This window comes from Lontra canadensis, unplaced genomic scaffold (assembly GCF_010015895.1).
Source record: "Lontra canadensis isolate GAN:19392208 unplaced genomic scaffold, GSC_riverotter_1.0 scaffold2, whole genome shotgun sequence".
In the NCBI taxonomy this organism is placed as follows: Eukaryota; Metazoa; Chordata; class Mammalia; order Carnivora; family Mustelidae; genus Lontra; species Lontra canadensis.
In genome coordinates, this window is record NW_022630996.1 from 43,844,259 (window position 1) to 43,859,176 (window position 14,918).

General features: G+C 42.0%; 1 pseudogene; it reads right to left on the minus strand.

Moving 5' to 3' along the window:
• Positions 1-8,233: 8,233 nt before the first annotated feature.
• On the minus strand, positions 8,234-12,402 carry LOC116878671 (annotated as a pseudogene).
• Positions 12,403-14,918: the final 2,516 nt, after the last annotated feature.

Consider the following 14,918-nt stretch of genomic DNA (forward strand, 5'->3'; position numbering starts at 1 on the left):
TTGGTGGGTATTGTAGGAAAATGAGAATAGATTTCTCCAAAAGGTATTCAGATTAAAAAAGAAAATTGCTGAACGTCCATAAAAAATAAAATCTGCTGGGCTGCCACCCTTCCTAAAAAGATACACCTCATCCACACTTGATAATTTTTTTACCTAGATATTTTAGTTAGGTTCTAGGTTAAGCTACCATAAAAAAGAAACCTGAAACTTCAGTGGGTCAAATAACAGAAGTTTACTTCTCTAAGAGACCAGAAGTAGGTGGACAGTCTGGGCCTACAAGCTCTCCTCCGTGAGTACTCCCAGGTATCCAACGTGGGAGAGCAGTTCAGCCATCCTACATACATGTGTCCATGTGTGTTTCAAAGTGTCTGTTCCAGATACCACCACTTCCCAAGAGGCAAGAGAAAGAGGGGAAGCAGATTCATTTTAAGAACATGTCCCAAAATTTGTACACATCACTTCTACTCAATTACACCGTCTCTCCGGGGGCTCCCATGAACACCGCTAACTTAAACTCAAGTTAAGTTTCCATAAACCTAAATCATTTCCTACTCTGGTAAAAATTGTGTTTATTGGGAAATCAAGTCTGAACCAATCAGCTTTTAATATCTGACATTTAATTCTGCACCAAACTCACTCTATATGACTGAAAAGAACTCTTACAAATTCACATTAGTACAGTTGTTGAAAAGCAAGATTAACATAGAGAAGGCTGAGTAGTAATGAGCCTTAAGAGCCTCATTTAAGGGCGCCTGGGTGGCTCACTGGTTAAGCCTCTGCCTTTGGCTCAGGTCATGATCTCAGGGTCCTGGGGTCAAGCCCCACATTGGGCTCTCTGCTCAGCAGGGAGCCTGCTTCCCCCTCTCTCTCTGCCTGCCTCTCTGCCTACTTGTGATCTCTCTCTCTGTCAAATAAATAAATAAAATCTTTTAAAAAAAGAGCCTCATTTAATATGCATGATGAAAGCAATCAACTACGCTTATTACTAGAACATTACCTACTATGACAACAACAAAAAGTGGGGAAGAAAAAGGTAAAGACTACTCTAATTCAGGGTAAATGCAAGGGGAAAATGTATTATTCTTTATTATTTAAGCAACTACTTATTGTTGGTATTACTAACCCATCCAAAAAGAACTGATGGAAATGCAGTAAGGATAAATACAGAAGGTAAAAATCTTAGACCTAGGTAAGAAACTTGAAAAACAAACAAACAAAAACAAAGGTGTGGATATAAAATGGGTCGTCGAAGGAGCTGGCACTGCTTTGATAGTAAGTTTTAGCAGGTGGCAGCTTAGATCACCAAAAAGAGTGATTGTCTGGTTACAAAATTCACAGCATTCCTAAGGTTCATTCCATCCAATTCCTATTCCCTCGACTTAGCTCTCTGCATGTGTCTTGCATTTTCATGGTACGTGACTGGCCATGCTGTTGGCTCTGCCTGCATACCATCTGCTCTACCTCCCCCTCCCAGAGTCTCCTCTGTCCCAGGCCAGGCAGTCGCTGCCTTTGGAGGCCTTCCCAGGTTTTCCCTCAGAGTTAGTTATTCTCTTTCTTATTCCCATAGTCACACTTCCATTATAGCAGTCATAATCTAATCTTGGGCTATATTCCATTTATTTTGTGTTAATTTCCCCTTCAACAAGATGTATATTCATTAAAGGAAGGCCTATGGTTTCTTTACTCATCTCAATTTTTCCCTCTTCCTACGATAATGCCCTACGCTCATGGCAGGTGCTCAATCAATGTTGCTGAATCTGTAAATGAAGGTTGACATTTCTAAATGCCCACTATACTGAGAAATGCTCCTCCTTGTCCTTCTACCCTACCATCCCTTGAGCTCCCCATATTGCATAAAGAGCCATGCATAAAGATGTTCACTACAGCATTATTTATGACTATGGAAAGCTAACAACCACCTTGTTTCTCTATAGTGAGTAGACACAGACATAAACTATTTGAATTCATATACTAGAATACTATATAGCAATTAAAATGAACAAATCACAGCACATTTATTTGTCAATAAGAATAAATCTGAAAAAAGCATTAAATAAAAAAAATCAGGTTCGTGAATAATATGTAAAGTATGACATAATTTATGTAAACTACATGGATTATCATTTCACTAAAAAGCCAGGTAAATTTTTTGAAAGAAAAATAAATTTTGGGATGCCTGGGTGGCTCAGTCAGTTAAGCACCTGCCTTCAGTTCAGGTCATGATCCCCAGGTCCCAGGATTGAGTTCTGCATCGGGCTCCTTGCTCAGTGGGGAGCCTGCTTCTCCCTCTTCCTGCTGCTCCCCTGCTTGTGTGTGCTCTCTCTCATGCTCTCTCTCTCCCTCTCTCTCTAACTATTAAATAAATAAAACCTTAAAAAAAATAAATCTTAAAAGATAATAAAGACTCTTCCTTCAACCCCATTTTCCCTCCAGCTTCTGTGCTGTCTTTATGTTTTTTCAAAGACTTTACTTTTAAGTAATCTCTACACCCAACGTGGGGCTTAAACTTACAACCCCAAGATCTGAGAGTCACGTGCTCTACCAACTGAGCCAGCCCGGTGTCCCTGTGTTGTCTTTATACGGCTTATTCTGATACAAAGCTCAGGAACTGGGAACAAAATTCCATAAACAGGGAAGACAAGAACCCAGAAGGCTCTGTCCCATAGAGTTCTCAAGTTTCTATCACATGGGGAAGTGTAAACCCTACATCTAGACACCACTGAAGAATCTCTAAGTAATTCTTTGGCCACATGTTAGTGATGAAAAAAAGAAAAACTGAGAAGTATGCTGATAAACTTTAGGTCCAAGAAACTACTATGACTACTCAGAGAAAATGGAATTTTAATGAATGGATTTAAAACCCTCAGCAGTTAACTCTATCGTTCATCTAGTGGTGAGTGGAAGAGAATCCACATTGCAGAAAGGAAAACTAGAAAATCTCTACTCCTAAGATAGAGGGCTCAATGCTTCCCCCACTTTAGGGGAGAACATTAAACTCAATCCACTTTACCCAATTTCCAGATTCCAGAGGAAAATTATGTTGGGAAGAATATTAAATGGGGAGTCAGGAGATGTGGACTTCTGACTATTCTCCATTTGCCTCCACCCCCAGATCTGTTCTCTGCCCTACTCCGATTTCTGAGGGCCTGGGCTCTCTGGACTATTTCATCCAGGCATTTTGTTGGGTTTGCCCAATGAGAGTCACTGACAGGGGACAGGAGTAAGAGAAAAGAGGTTGGGGAATTTCTTCCTCTTTTCCTCCCTGCATTGGTGCCACAGCTCTGGCAGTGGCTGTGTCCCTGCACAAGCAAAGCTCAGGTAACCTCTCCCCCAGGTTCTACTCTCAGAGGACCTCTTTAAGGCCTAGGGGGAGACAAAGGCTTCTTGCTATCTCACTAGTTTCTAGCTGCCTCCCATGTGGGTTTTCTTAACTTTGCCCACACCTCTATAAAAAGTGACTTCAGCAAATCCCTTCAGTTGAATCATCAGATATTGGGATGCTGGTGGGGATCTTAGTTCAAGACTCAGCTCTGCCCCTAACAAATTGAAAGAGCTGAACAAATCACTTCTCCGTGGGCCGCAGCGCACCAATATGTGAGGGAAGGATAGATGACACTGAAAGTCTCATCCACCTTAAAGATTCTGAAATCCACTTGAGCCTGAGACAGGACAGAGCCCTATCTCAAGTGAATTTTTGCAGCATATTTGTTTAAAGACGCTCCTTTTAAAGGACAGCTACAGATGTCTACTTCCCCATTTTTATCCCTTCTCAAGGAAATGTTTCAACAGGATGAGCTTGAGTCAACAGCTGGTGGGGCCAAATATTTTAATTTCATTTCCCTCCCCTGCTCCGATCCTTCTCAGAGAGATGCGGAATGCTCAGCCCTACTTGGACAATACTCACTGAGCCTCACAGTCTAGGGAGAAGCTAACACATCTCTGCCCGGGACAGCTCATAGCACCAGAGCCACCAACAAGCTTTGGGAGGCCCCAAACCAATTCCAAGTCCTTCTCCTTTCCTGACTCTCTTTGCTCTCCAGTTCTTTTCCCCTCTTTCCCAAACTCAACTCCTATTTCCCCTTTCATCTATTTATTGCCTCCTGTCCTTTATGTGCCACTTCTCAAGACTATTGGAGGCACAAGAAATACAGAGGTCTTGGTCCTACAGCTTCAGTGGTTTATTCAAAGAGCCCACTGGCACAAGGGTTGATCAGCAGGCAGCTTCTGAACCTAACGCCAAGAAGCCCCTGCCCTGCAGGCTATCAGTACCTCTGCTGGAATAAGACACCTCACAAAGCTGTCCACCTGGAATGGATGAGCAGCTGGCAGAAAGGACATCTGGGGTGATTCCAGCCAGACACAAGGCAAAGATTGCCTGCCAGAACTGCTATGATTCGAATGTTTGTTTAATTTCTATTTGAGCACTCATTCTAGGGCTGGCCGAAAACTCAATTTCAGACTGTTTTGACATCCTTCATTTTTGTGTCCAGAGAGAATGCTGTTTCTGGAGCACCAAGGCTCTAGGCACCTTCTGGTCCCCATACTTCATAGTATGAATTCTTCAGATCTGAGTGAGCCCTCTTGCTTCTTCTGTAGCCTGCTCCTGAGACCTTGGATCTTTTTATAGGTCTCCCTAGATAAACCACACAGGCATCCCTTCCCAGCACACTTCCAAGAAGAGAGGGCCTGGTCCCTCGTTCAGAATCCATAGACTCCTCTACCCTCATCCACTGTGAACAGGAATGACGGTTTTCCAAAGGGAACAAATCCTTCTCCCCCCATGTTTCTTATCAAGATACATTATCCATGCCCTGAATCTTCTCCTCTCTTTGGGGCTTAGATTTGGGTTTTTTTTGTTTTTTGTTTTTGTTTTTTAAACATTTATTTATTTATTTAACACACACACACACACACACACACACACAGAGAGCGCGCGCACAAGCAGGGGGAGTGGGAGAAGGAGAAGCAAGCTCCCCACCAAAGCCTCCATCCCAGGACCCCAGGATCATGATCTGAACTGAAGGCAGACACTTAACTGGCTGAGCCACCAAGACACCTCTAAGGGGCTTTGGCTTTTAATAGCCAAAGCTAGGATTTCTGCTTTCCATCCTGCCACCTGCTTCCCCTGAGTTGAATGAGCACAGGACTATCTCCCTGCTTGAAGAGGGGAAGGGATGAGGAAAGGGCAGAGAGAGAAATAAGAAAATAGATTAATCAGCCAAACCTTCAGAATAACATACTCTTTTCTTTCACGCTAACTTATAGTTTCTTCAGTTCACATTTTATCTAATCTCAACCTCCCATTTTGACCTCCACCACTACATAGCTTTAGCCATGGGTGTGAGCATTTTCTTTACACCGACAACAACACAGGGACACATGTTTTTGAGCTTTGTGAGCATTTCACCATGCACCCCATTCCCAATTAGCAATCCACTGAGCTGTAGATAGCACTGTGGGATCTCTCAAAGCCTCCTAGTCCTCTCTTAAACTGGTGCTGAGGAAATAATCCACATAACCCGGGGGTGCCACTGGAGGGCAGACAGGGAAGGCATCCTAAACAGAGCTCAGATCAAAAGCACAGGCTTTTCTGCAGGCAAGTTCTCAGCCCAAACTCCCATTCTGCCAACTATGAACGTGTGATTTTAGGGCTCAGTTCCCTCTAATGTAAAATGTATATAACAATAGTACCTACTTGAAAGGACTGCTGCCATGAAACATGAGAATGTACACAAAGTACCATCCTTAGCATTTGAGGGCTCAATAGGTGATCTTTGCCTTCATTATGATTAAGATTATCTAGTACATGTACCCCAAACTCTTCTGAAGCTCTTTTGGCCCCTTCCTGTCTACAGGGATCCAAAAAGACAGATTGGCTATGAAAAAGATGAAGCAGGCAACGTGGTGTCCATGATGCAATCCCAGGAACTAGGACCCCCAGACTTGGCCTCCCAGTGATATGTTGAGTGACAGTTCACTAGACATTGCTTTGGATGATACTGATGCGTGGACAGCTTCATCCGCATGGTAGAAGCACTCTTAATCCCAATGTGGAGGGTTGCAGAAGGCTCTTAGGAAGCATGATGCCAAAGATCAATCTGGATAAATGAGTAGAAAGTTGCTAGGTGGAATGGAGGAATGAGTATGAGGAAGATTCAAAACAGTTACATTAAAGCATGCAAAGTAGAAAGTGAAAATGGAGAACTGAGCAGAAGTCAGGTCATAAATAGCCTTACTGATCATACCAAGAACTTTAGACTTTATTCTGAAGCTACTAAGAAATCACCAAAGGATGTTAAGAAGTAAAATAGTTAGATTTTTATTCCAAAAATGAATGCTGGTTTTAGTGTGGGAAATGAGTAAGAAGCAGAAAGACTGGTAATAGGAAAACAGTAGGGGGAGATTGCAATAATCCAGGTGAGAGACGATGATTCTTCAAACTAATTCTGAGGTGATGGCAAAAAGAAGATGCATAATAATAATTTTAATAGATAATATTTCAGGGGCGCCTGGGTGGCTCAGTGGGTTAAAGCCTCTGCCTTCAACTCGGGTCATGATCCCAGGGTCCTGGGATCGAGCCCCGTGTGGGGCTCTCTGCTCAGCAGGGAGCCTGCTTCCTCCTCTCTCTATCTGCCTGCCTCTCTGCCTACTTGTGATCTCTGTCAAATAAATAAATAAAATCTTAAAAAAAAAGATAATATTTCAGTGTTTCCTATGTGTCAGGCACTGTTCTAAGACCTCTATATGGGTTAAGCCATTTAAGGCTCACAAAAGCTTTTTGTGTCAGGTACTTTTATTATTCCTAATCTTCAGATGAGGAAAATGAGTCAGGGGCCCACAGATAGCAAATCTGCAAAGCCATGAGTCTAACTTGGGCAGCCTCACTCTAAAGTTCTAATCATTGCCCTGTACTCCTAGGAAATTTTTGGAAGGAACAACCAAACTGGTTGTGGAGCTTTGATAGAGGGAGAAGTCAAGGATTACCTCTAGACTTGGATAATTGCATTTATAATGGAGAAAAAGGAATTGCAGAGAATGATGTACTTATTTTGGAGAAACTGACTTTCACACACCCACTGAACATCTGAGAGATGTTGAATAGGCAGTTAGCACAGACTGTCTTACTCATATTTAAGTTCTCAGCACCTGGACTGTTAGCAGGTGCTTAAGAAGTGTGCATTTGATTACTGGAAATTTGGAAGTCATCAACAGTCATCTACCATAAGAGTAGATGTGATCACCTAAGGAAAGAATATAATGTAAGAGAAGAAATGTGTAAATGATAGATTCTGAGAAAGAACTAATAAATAAGGAATAGACAGAGGAAGATCAGCCACAAGGGTGATCACTCAACACATTTTATTTCCTCCATGTATATAATATGCAACACTTCTTCCCTTGTTATGACATAGTGGTGAGGGAGAGTGACAGGGTTAGGAAACAGAAAACTATCAACACTGATAAAAATTATCAATACTTAGTTATAATATGCATCTAATCTGTTAGAAGAAAATATCCAGCTAGACTTCTAAATAAAAGAATGACTTGGACAGTGAAGAACATGGATGAAGGGAGAAGGATATAGTCTTGCTGGCCAATATAAACCCATATGCTCTGTCTATCAGATAAGGCATGACTTATATCCCACCCCTGTCAGACCATTCATGCCCACTTCACTCACTGATTGGGCCTTGTACAGACACAGCATCCCTGCAAATGCATTCTAGCTGGGTTCATTTCAAAGAAAGCAGGACTACTTCAAATCCATATCAACCTGTGAAAATCCCAAACCAATGATTACTGGGATATCATAATTCCCAGGAGGAAATGATGATTATAGGAATATTTTTTTTAAAAAGGAGGGTCTGAATTATTTTTAATAATGTTTACTATTCATTTACTGATAAAAAGGTGAAATAGTACCAGATTTCTCCTATATACACATAATACTTAGTGGTATTCCCACCAATACATGAAATCTCTGGACATTTGATTTTATTATTCCTAAGCAGGCAACGTCTCTTACCACCATTTGTCTTTTGTTTTGGATTTGTTTTTTTGTTTTGTTTTGTTTTTGTTGTTGTTATTTTGCTTTGTTTTGTTTCCAGAAAGGCTGATTTATTAGGAGCTATTCTGACATCATTTTTCAGACTGCCTGGTAGTCTGGGGACCAGGGATGGGAGTCCTCCTGTGACTGTGGTGGACAGGGGTATGGGTCTCTGCACAGCAGGGCTCATTCTCCTATGTTCCTGTGGATGGCAGCTGAGGTCCTAATGGAGTACAACTTGACAGCCCTGGGCCTTCCACCACTCGAGAAGTTCAAGGCATTTCTGTTCATACCTCCTCTGAAGACCAGCCTGGCCAGACTGCTGCCACCTCCACCAGTGGAGTTCACCAGAGATGTTCACAATCTCCACACCATCTTCTACCAACTGCTCTCCTCACCCTCCAGCTGCTTGGGGTAGGTGAGGATCTCGACGTCCAGAGCCTTCTTGACATCCATGAACTCCTGGTGCTTGCACAGCTGCTGTGTCAGGTCCTGCTTGGCTTGCTGAAGGGTGGCCTGCAGCTCCTCCCACTTGGCACATGCATTCTTAAGTGCCAGCTTCCCATGTTCTTTAGCCTCAGCAATGGCAGCCTCCAACTTAGCACATTAGTTCTTGCTACTGTCAGTCTCAGCCTACAGCCTCTGAATGGCATGGTTCATCTCTGCAATCTCAGTGGGATACTCCAAGGGTCATCCTTATGCTTCCCAACCTTGGCCTGAGGGTCTCAAACTTGGTCTTGTACCAGACCTCAGCCTCAGCTCAGCTGCAGCTCTTTGTCTAGAACTTGACCTCAGCCATGACTCCATCCAGATCCAGGGAGTGGTTGTTGTCCATGGACAGCACCACGGACATGTCTGAGATCTGGGAGTGGAGCTCTGCCAACTTTGTCTCATAGAAAGTCTTGAAGACATTGACTTCATTAGTCAGGGCATCTACGTGGGCCTCCAGATCTATCTCATTCATTAAGGCAGCATGCTTGTCCTTTTTCAGCACCAGAAACCAGCTCAGCAGCCAGTGATGGTCAATTTCATCCTGGTCCTTGTTCTTGAAGTCTTCCACAATGTCCTGCATGTTCCACATCTCTGCCTCCAGGCAGCCCCCATCTAGCTGCAGCAACTCAAGTTGCCTCTACAGGCCAGCAAGGTGGGCCTCAAAGATGGGGGAGTGGACAGCTACTCTTGACTGACTTCTGCTCCTGCAGCAGGGCCTACTTGGTCTCCAGCAGCTTGTTCTGCTGCTCTAGAATCTACAACTTATCGATGAAGGAGGGAGTTAGTGTTGAGGGTCTTGATCTTGTGCTCCTCCTGGTGCAAGTGCTGGATGGAGGGCTCAATGCCTACCCAGAGCAAAACCAGCAGGCTCTGACTGATGGTGACCTCATGGATGCCAGCACCCATTGGGCCTGTATAGGAGGAGCACAGGACCATGCATGGCCAGGTGGCACCCAGGCTATAGAGGTTACTGTTGCTGAAGCCACTGGGGTGTGTGGAGTTCAGGCACACCTGGGTGCCTTCCCCCCAACCCCACTCCCCCACCTGCTGCAAGAGAGACAGTGGAGACCAAGCTAAAGGCCTGGGAGCTTAAGGGATGGACATACTGGCTAGACTGGGCTGGACCAAGCAGTGGGCACATGGGAGCTAAATTCTTTTACCATCACTTGTAATACATTAGCCTGATAGAGAGTTGTCAGATATGCCAAATAAAATACAAGTACCCAGTTAAATTTTAAATTTAGATCAATAATAAATAATTTTTAGTAAAAGTATGTCCCAAACATTGCATGGCTTGAAATATACATATAACTAGACATCTTGTATTTTATTTGTATCTAGTCTAATAGCAATGATCTTCTCTTATTTTTATAGGGTTCATAACATGAATGTGTCTCACAGACCAAAGGCCTCTGGTGCTGTGCCAAGGAGAGTTCTGTCTTCACTGGTTAGGGACCAGCTCTGCTTAGGTAGATGGAAGCTAGGTGGCTGGTTCATTTATAAGATGCAGCCTGGCTCCCGGGTCCTCCACGCTCACTTCTTCTTCTGAGCTTCCAAACCTACCAGACAAGCTCAAAACTCCAGCAAAGAAATACCTTCCCTAACTTGAACATGAAATCTGAGGGCAAAATAACACTTTTTTCATATTTGTATTTCATGCTGAACTCCCCTTTTCTAATTTTAGTTTTGTTTGCCTTTATTTTCTCTTTAGCCTCAATGCTGTCTTTGAGAATCCCCTGAACTGGTGAAAAGGTTTCAAACTGTGGACCCAGCAGGAGGGCCACTATGAAATTAAAGGAGAAGCTAGTCCTGTTCTCAGGCCACAGATGACAAAACCTTGCTTCTCACTACACCCAGAGGAAGACCATCTTTCAAACCATGGTAATCATCCATACATGAATTGTGTATTGTTCTAAGACATTAACAAATGTATCCATGCGTCTGTCTACCCCTTCACGAGTTTTGTCAGCAATTACTACTGATGACCTTATCTTAACAAGAAAAAACAAGCCCCACATCATGGAAAGCTACTGGTGCTGGAACCAGGTCTCTGAGTCCCATCTCATGACAAGCAAAGACATAGTAATTATGGTTGTTTTTGAAACACTTCAGGCTTTCTGCGCCAGCCTATGCATCTTCACTGAACAGAAAAAGCCTGGTGTTGGCCCCCTATGTTGGTGGCATTATCAGGGAACTCTTTAGTTCTTAATGTTTTTTATACAGGAAATTTTAAAATACCCTCTTTCCCATTCCATTCTCTATACTTTACATGGTTCCTTCTATTCCCTGTCCTTTGAATTTTACTGTATCTGTAAAGCCAAATCCCATTCTTATGATTTTCCAGGATGGCCTCAAGAATGCAGTTCTCAATGGTAAAACAATTCATTCTTACACCTGTTGATCATGTATCAACTCCAAATATATGCTAGGTATTTCATATGATATCAGCATTTTATAATGCATACAGGACAAAAAACTTCTATGTGCAATGTACTGTACAAAGACCATTAACAGTTTACAAAACAAAATTAAAAATGGATTATTTTTTTAAAGATTTTATTTATTTATTTATTTGTCAGAGAGAGAGAGAGAGAGAGAGCGTACAACCAGGCAGAGTGGCAGGCAGAGAGCGAAGCAGGCTCCCTGCTGAGCAAGGAGCCCGATGTGGAACTCAATCCGAGGACCCTGGGATCATGACCTGAGCTGAAGGCAGCGGCTTAACCAACCGAGCCACCCAGGTGTCCCTAAAAATGGACTATTATACTAAAAATAAAAAAGGCCATAAGTGCTCATGGAAGTTTAAGCTCAGTTTTATAAGCTCAGACAACCACTAAGTTGATAACCTTGATACAGATGAAAGAGAGAAACATGTTTTCTCTTCTCCCTGAAAAGGAAAATGCATTATCTTCTCTTCACAGCTTTCAGGCACCTGACAGCTGAACTTGGCCTTGGGCCAGTGAGTGACTCACTTACTCAGTTACTGTCACGGTAATGAAAGGGTCTTTTGTTCCATCAGTTGCAAGTTTTTGCAAGACGTTAAACAGAAGCAGTTTAGAAATGTCAGTAGACATCATCCCTCTCTGTAAGGCAGCCCAGTAAGGTGCTGGGACTCTGTGGTGGCTCACTATTGGTCTCCTCAGAGAGTCATTCGAAGACACAGCATGAAGAGCTCCAGGCTCCAAGACTCCTAGGCCAGGCTGAGAAGAGCTGCCCAGGAGATGGCTTTGGCGCCATTGGAACATTCTTCCAGATAGGAGGGGATGTAGAGAGACAGCAGAGGGAGCTCGACAGCATAAATCTTCATCTCAGCAACAACTTTAATTAATTACACAGTTTTAGTGAAATCATTCAGCCTTTCTGAACGTCCCTTCTTCCCCCTCAGGTGGTAACAAAGATTCTGAATCACCACCTCTCAGCTTTTCTGAGGCATAAGTAACATAATCAAAGGATGCTCAGGAAAACATAAAATGAGAGCCTTAAACTATTCAGTCTTCATTTTCCCTGCCATTATGCCCTAAGACCATATCAAATCCAAAGCAGACACTTGCTCCAGAAGACTTTCCTTTCCCAAAAATTTCTGGGCACAAAATAAGGCCCGGTGAAAGAGGAGGTAAAGCATTTAGGACATAAGCTGATGAGATACTTAGATACAGGTTTTTGTTTTATCTTCTTCCTATCTTTTTATTTTTTCATTTCTTATTGATACAACCTTAAACTAGATGATTTTTTTTTTCACCTCCCTTGGTCTCTAGTTCAATATTTGTAACATCAGGAATCTCCATTTGAATGTCTGACGGGCTTCTCAAAGCTAACTGAACCAAGCTCTCCAAACTAGCCACTACCAATGGCATCCATAACTCCATGCTGTCGTGGCTCATCCAGACACTTGGGGTCACTCTTGACTCTGTTCTCCTATACCCCACATCCAATTCATTAACAAATCCTGTTGGCTCTACCTCCAAAACATCCACAATCCAACCATGACTCCTACTCTCACAGACCTTTCTGGGTTGAGTTGTTATCACCTCTCCCTGAAGAACTGAATAATCTCTAATTGCTCTTCCTGTTTCTCCCTTGCTCACCCCCCTTTCCCAGTCCAGTAACCAGAAGGATTTTCCTAAACCCTGTGTATCTCTGCCTATAGATCTTGAAGACAAAGTATGGACAAAGGCTTCTATGTACACAATGTAAGTGACAAAGGCTTCTGTGTCCCAGTGAGGGGGAAGACGGAACAAGCATTAGAATAAGAAAGGAGATAGGGCAATAAAAGTGTGACTCAATCAACTGTTGCTTTGTCCCCGGAGGGACTTCTAAGGGGCACCGTGAACACCTCTCAGAGCTTTGCACGTGGGAGAAGGAAAGAAGCATTGGCTTCTGTCTCCCGGTGGTCCAGGGTGCTCCAAAGCCCTATTGTCTACACTCCACCCCCACAGTAGTACATGTGTGAGTCTGAGAGGATATCCTATACAATAGCTGTAAAGGAGCCCAGGGAGGACACTAGATATGTGGCACAAACTAGCAGTAATGCACTTGTAAAATTCAAGATGGAAATGACTGCTGCCATTATGGTTAGAATAACGGGCAAGATTGAGCCTGAAAAGATCATTTCATACTGCTACTCTGTTCACAACCAACCAAAAGCTTTCCATCTTTCCCAAGATAAATCCAAGGTCTTCACCATTATTATACCAGTCTCCCCACTGTGCCTTGAAGACCTATGAAAGATGCCCCATTTCAAGGTCTTTGATCTTATACCTCTTCCTTGTTCCCACTTGAAACACTCTGTTCAAATGACACCTCATCAGTGAGGGCTTCCCTGGTATGACCTTGCATAGAAAGTCCTAAGGAATACACTCAAAAACTATTTTTAAAATTAGGGTACCAGATCAATATTCAACAATCAATTCTATTTCTATACATTAGCAAAGAACAATTCAAAAATTAAATTAAGAAAATAATTTCATTTACTATATCATCAAAAACAATAACATACTTGGGAATAGATGTAATAAAAGAAATGCAAGACTTGTACGCTAAAAATTTTAAGAGATAGTGAAAAAATTAAAGACTTAAATAAATGGAAATACATTCCAGTGTTCATTGATTAGAAGATACAATATTATTAATTGATTTAAAGATTCAAGGCAATCTTATCAAAATCCCAGCTACATTTTTTTCAAAAGTTCACATGTCTGAGAAACAAACTGAGGGTTTTGGAAGGAAGGAGGGTAGAGGGGGCGGTGAGCCTGGTGGTGGTGGGTATTATGGAGGGCACATATTGCATGGAGCACTGGGTGTGATGCATAAACAATGAATTTTGGAACACTGAAAAAAATAAAATAAATTTTTTTTTAAAAGTTTACAAGTTGATTACAATAACAATATTCATATAGAAATGCAAGGAGTATAACGCTAAGCAAAATAAGTCAGTCAGAAAAAGACAAATACCATCTGATTTCACTCATTTATAGAACTTATGAAACAAAACAAACAAGTGAAGGAAAAAAAAAAAAAAAGAGACAAACCAAGAAACGGACTCTTAACTATAGAAACAAACTGATGATTACCAAATGGGAGGTGGGGAGAGCAGGAATAGGTGAAATAGGTGATAAGGATTGAAGAGTACACTAATCATGATGAGCACTGAGTAATATGTAGAATTGTTGACTCTCCATATTGTATACCTGAAACTAATATAACACTGTTAACAATACTGGAATTAAAATTAAAAACTTCATTAAAAATAAGTTAATTAAAATAAAATCACTTATATTTAAATTTAAAAAATGCAAGGTACCCAGAATAGCCAAAACAATCTTAGAAAAGAAGAACAAAATAGAAAGGCTCACACTTCCTTATTTTAAAACTTACTATAAGGCTACAATGATCAGGACAGTATGGTACTGGCATAAAGATAGAGATAAAGATCAATGGAATAGAACTGAGAGTCCAGAAATAAATTCATAGATTGATGTCCAATTGATTTTTGACAAGGGTGCCAAGAATATTCAATGGGGAAAGAGTAATCGTTTCTGAAACTACTGGATATCCATGTAAAAAAGAATGAAGTTGGACCTCTATATCACACCAGAAATTAAAAATTAACTCAAAGGCGGGGGACACCTGGGTGGCTCAGTGGGTTAAGCCTCTGCCTTCGGCTCAGGTCATGATCTCAGGGCCCTGGGATCAAGCTCCACTATGGGCTCTCTGCTCACCAGGGAGCCTGCTTCCCTTCTCTCTCTGCCTGCCTCTCTGCCTACTTGTGATCTCTCTCTCTGTCAAATAAATAATTTTTTTTTTAATTAACTCAAAATGGGTGACAGACTAAATGTAAGAGCTAAAGCTAAAAAACTCTTGAAAGAAAACATAGAAATAAATC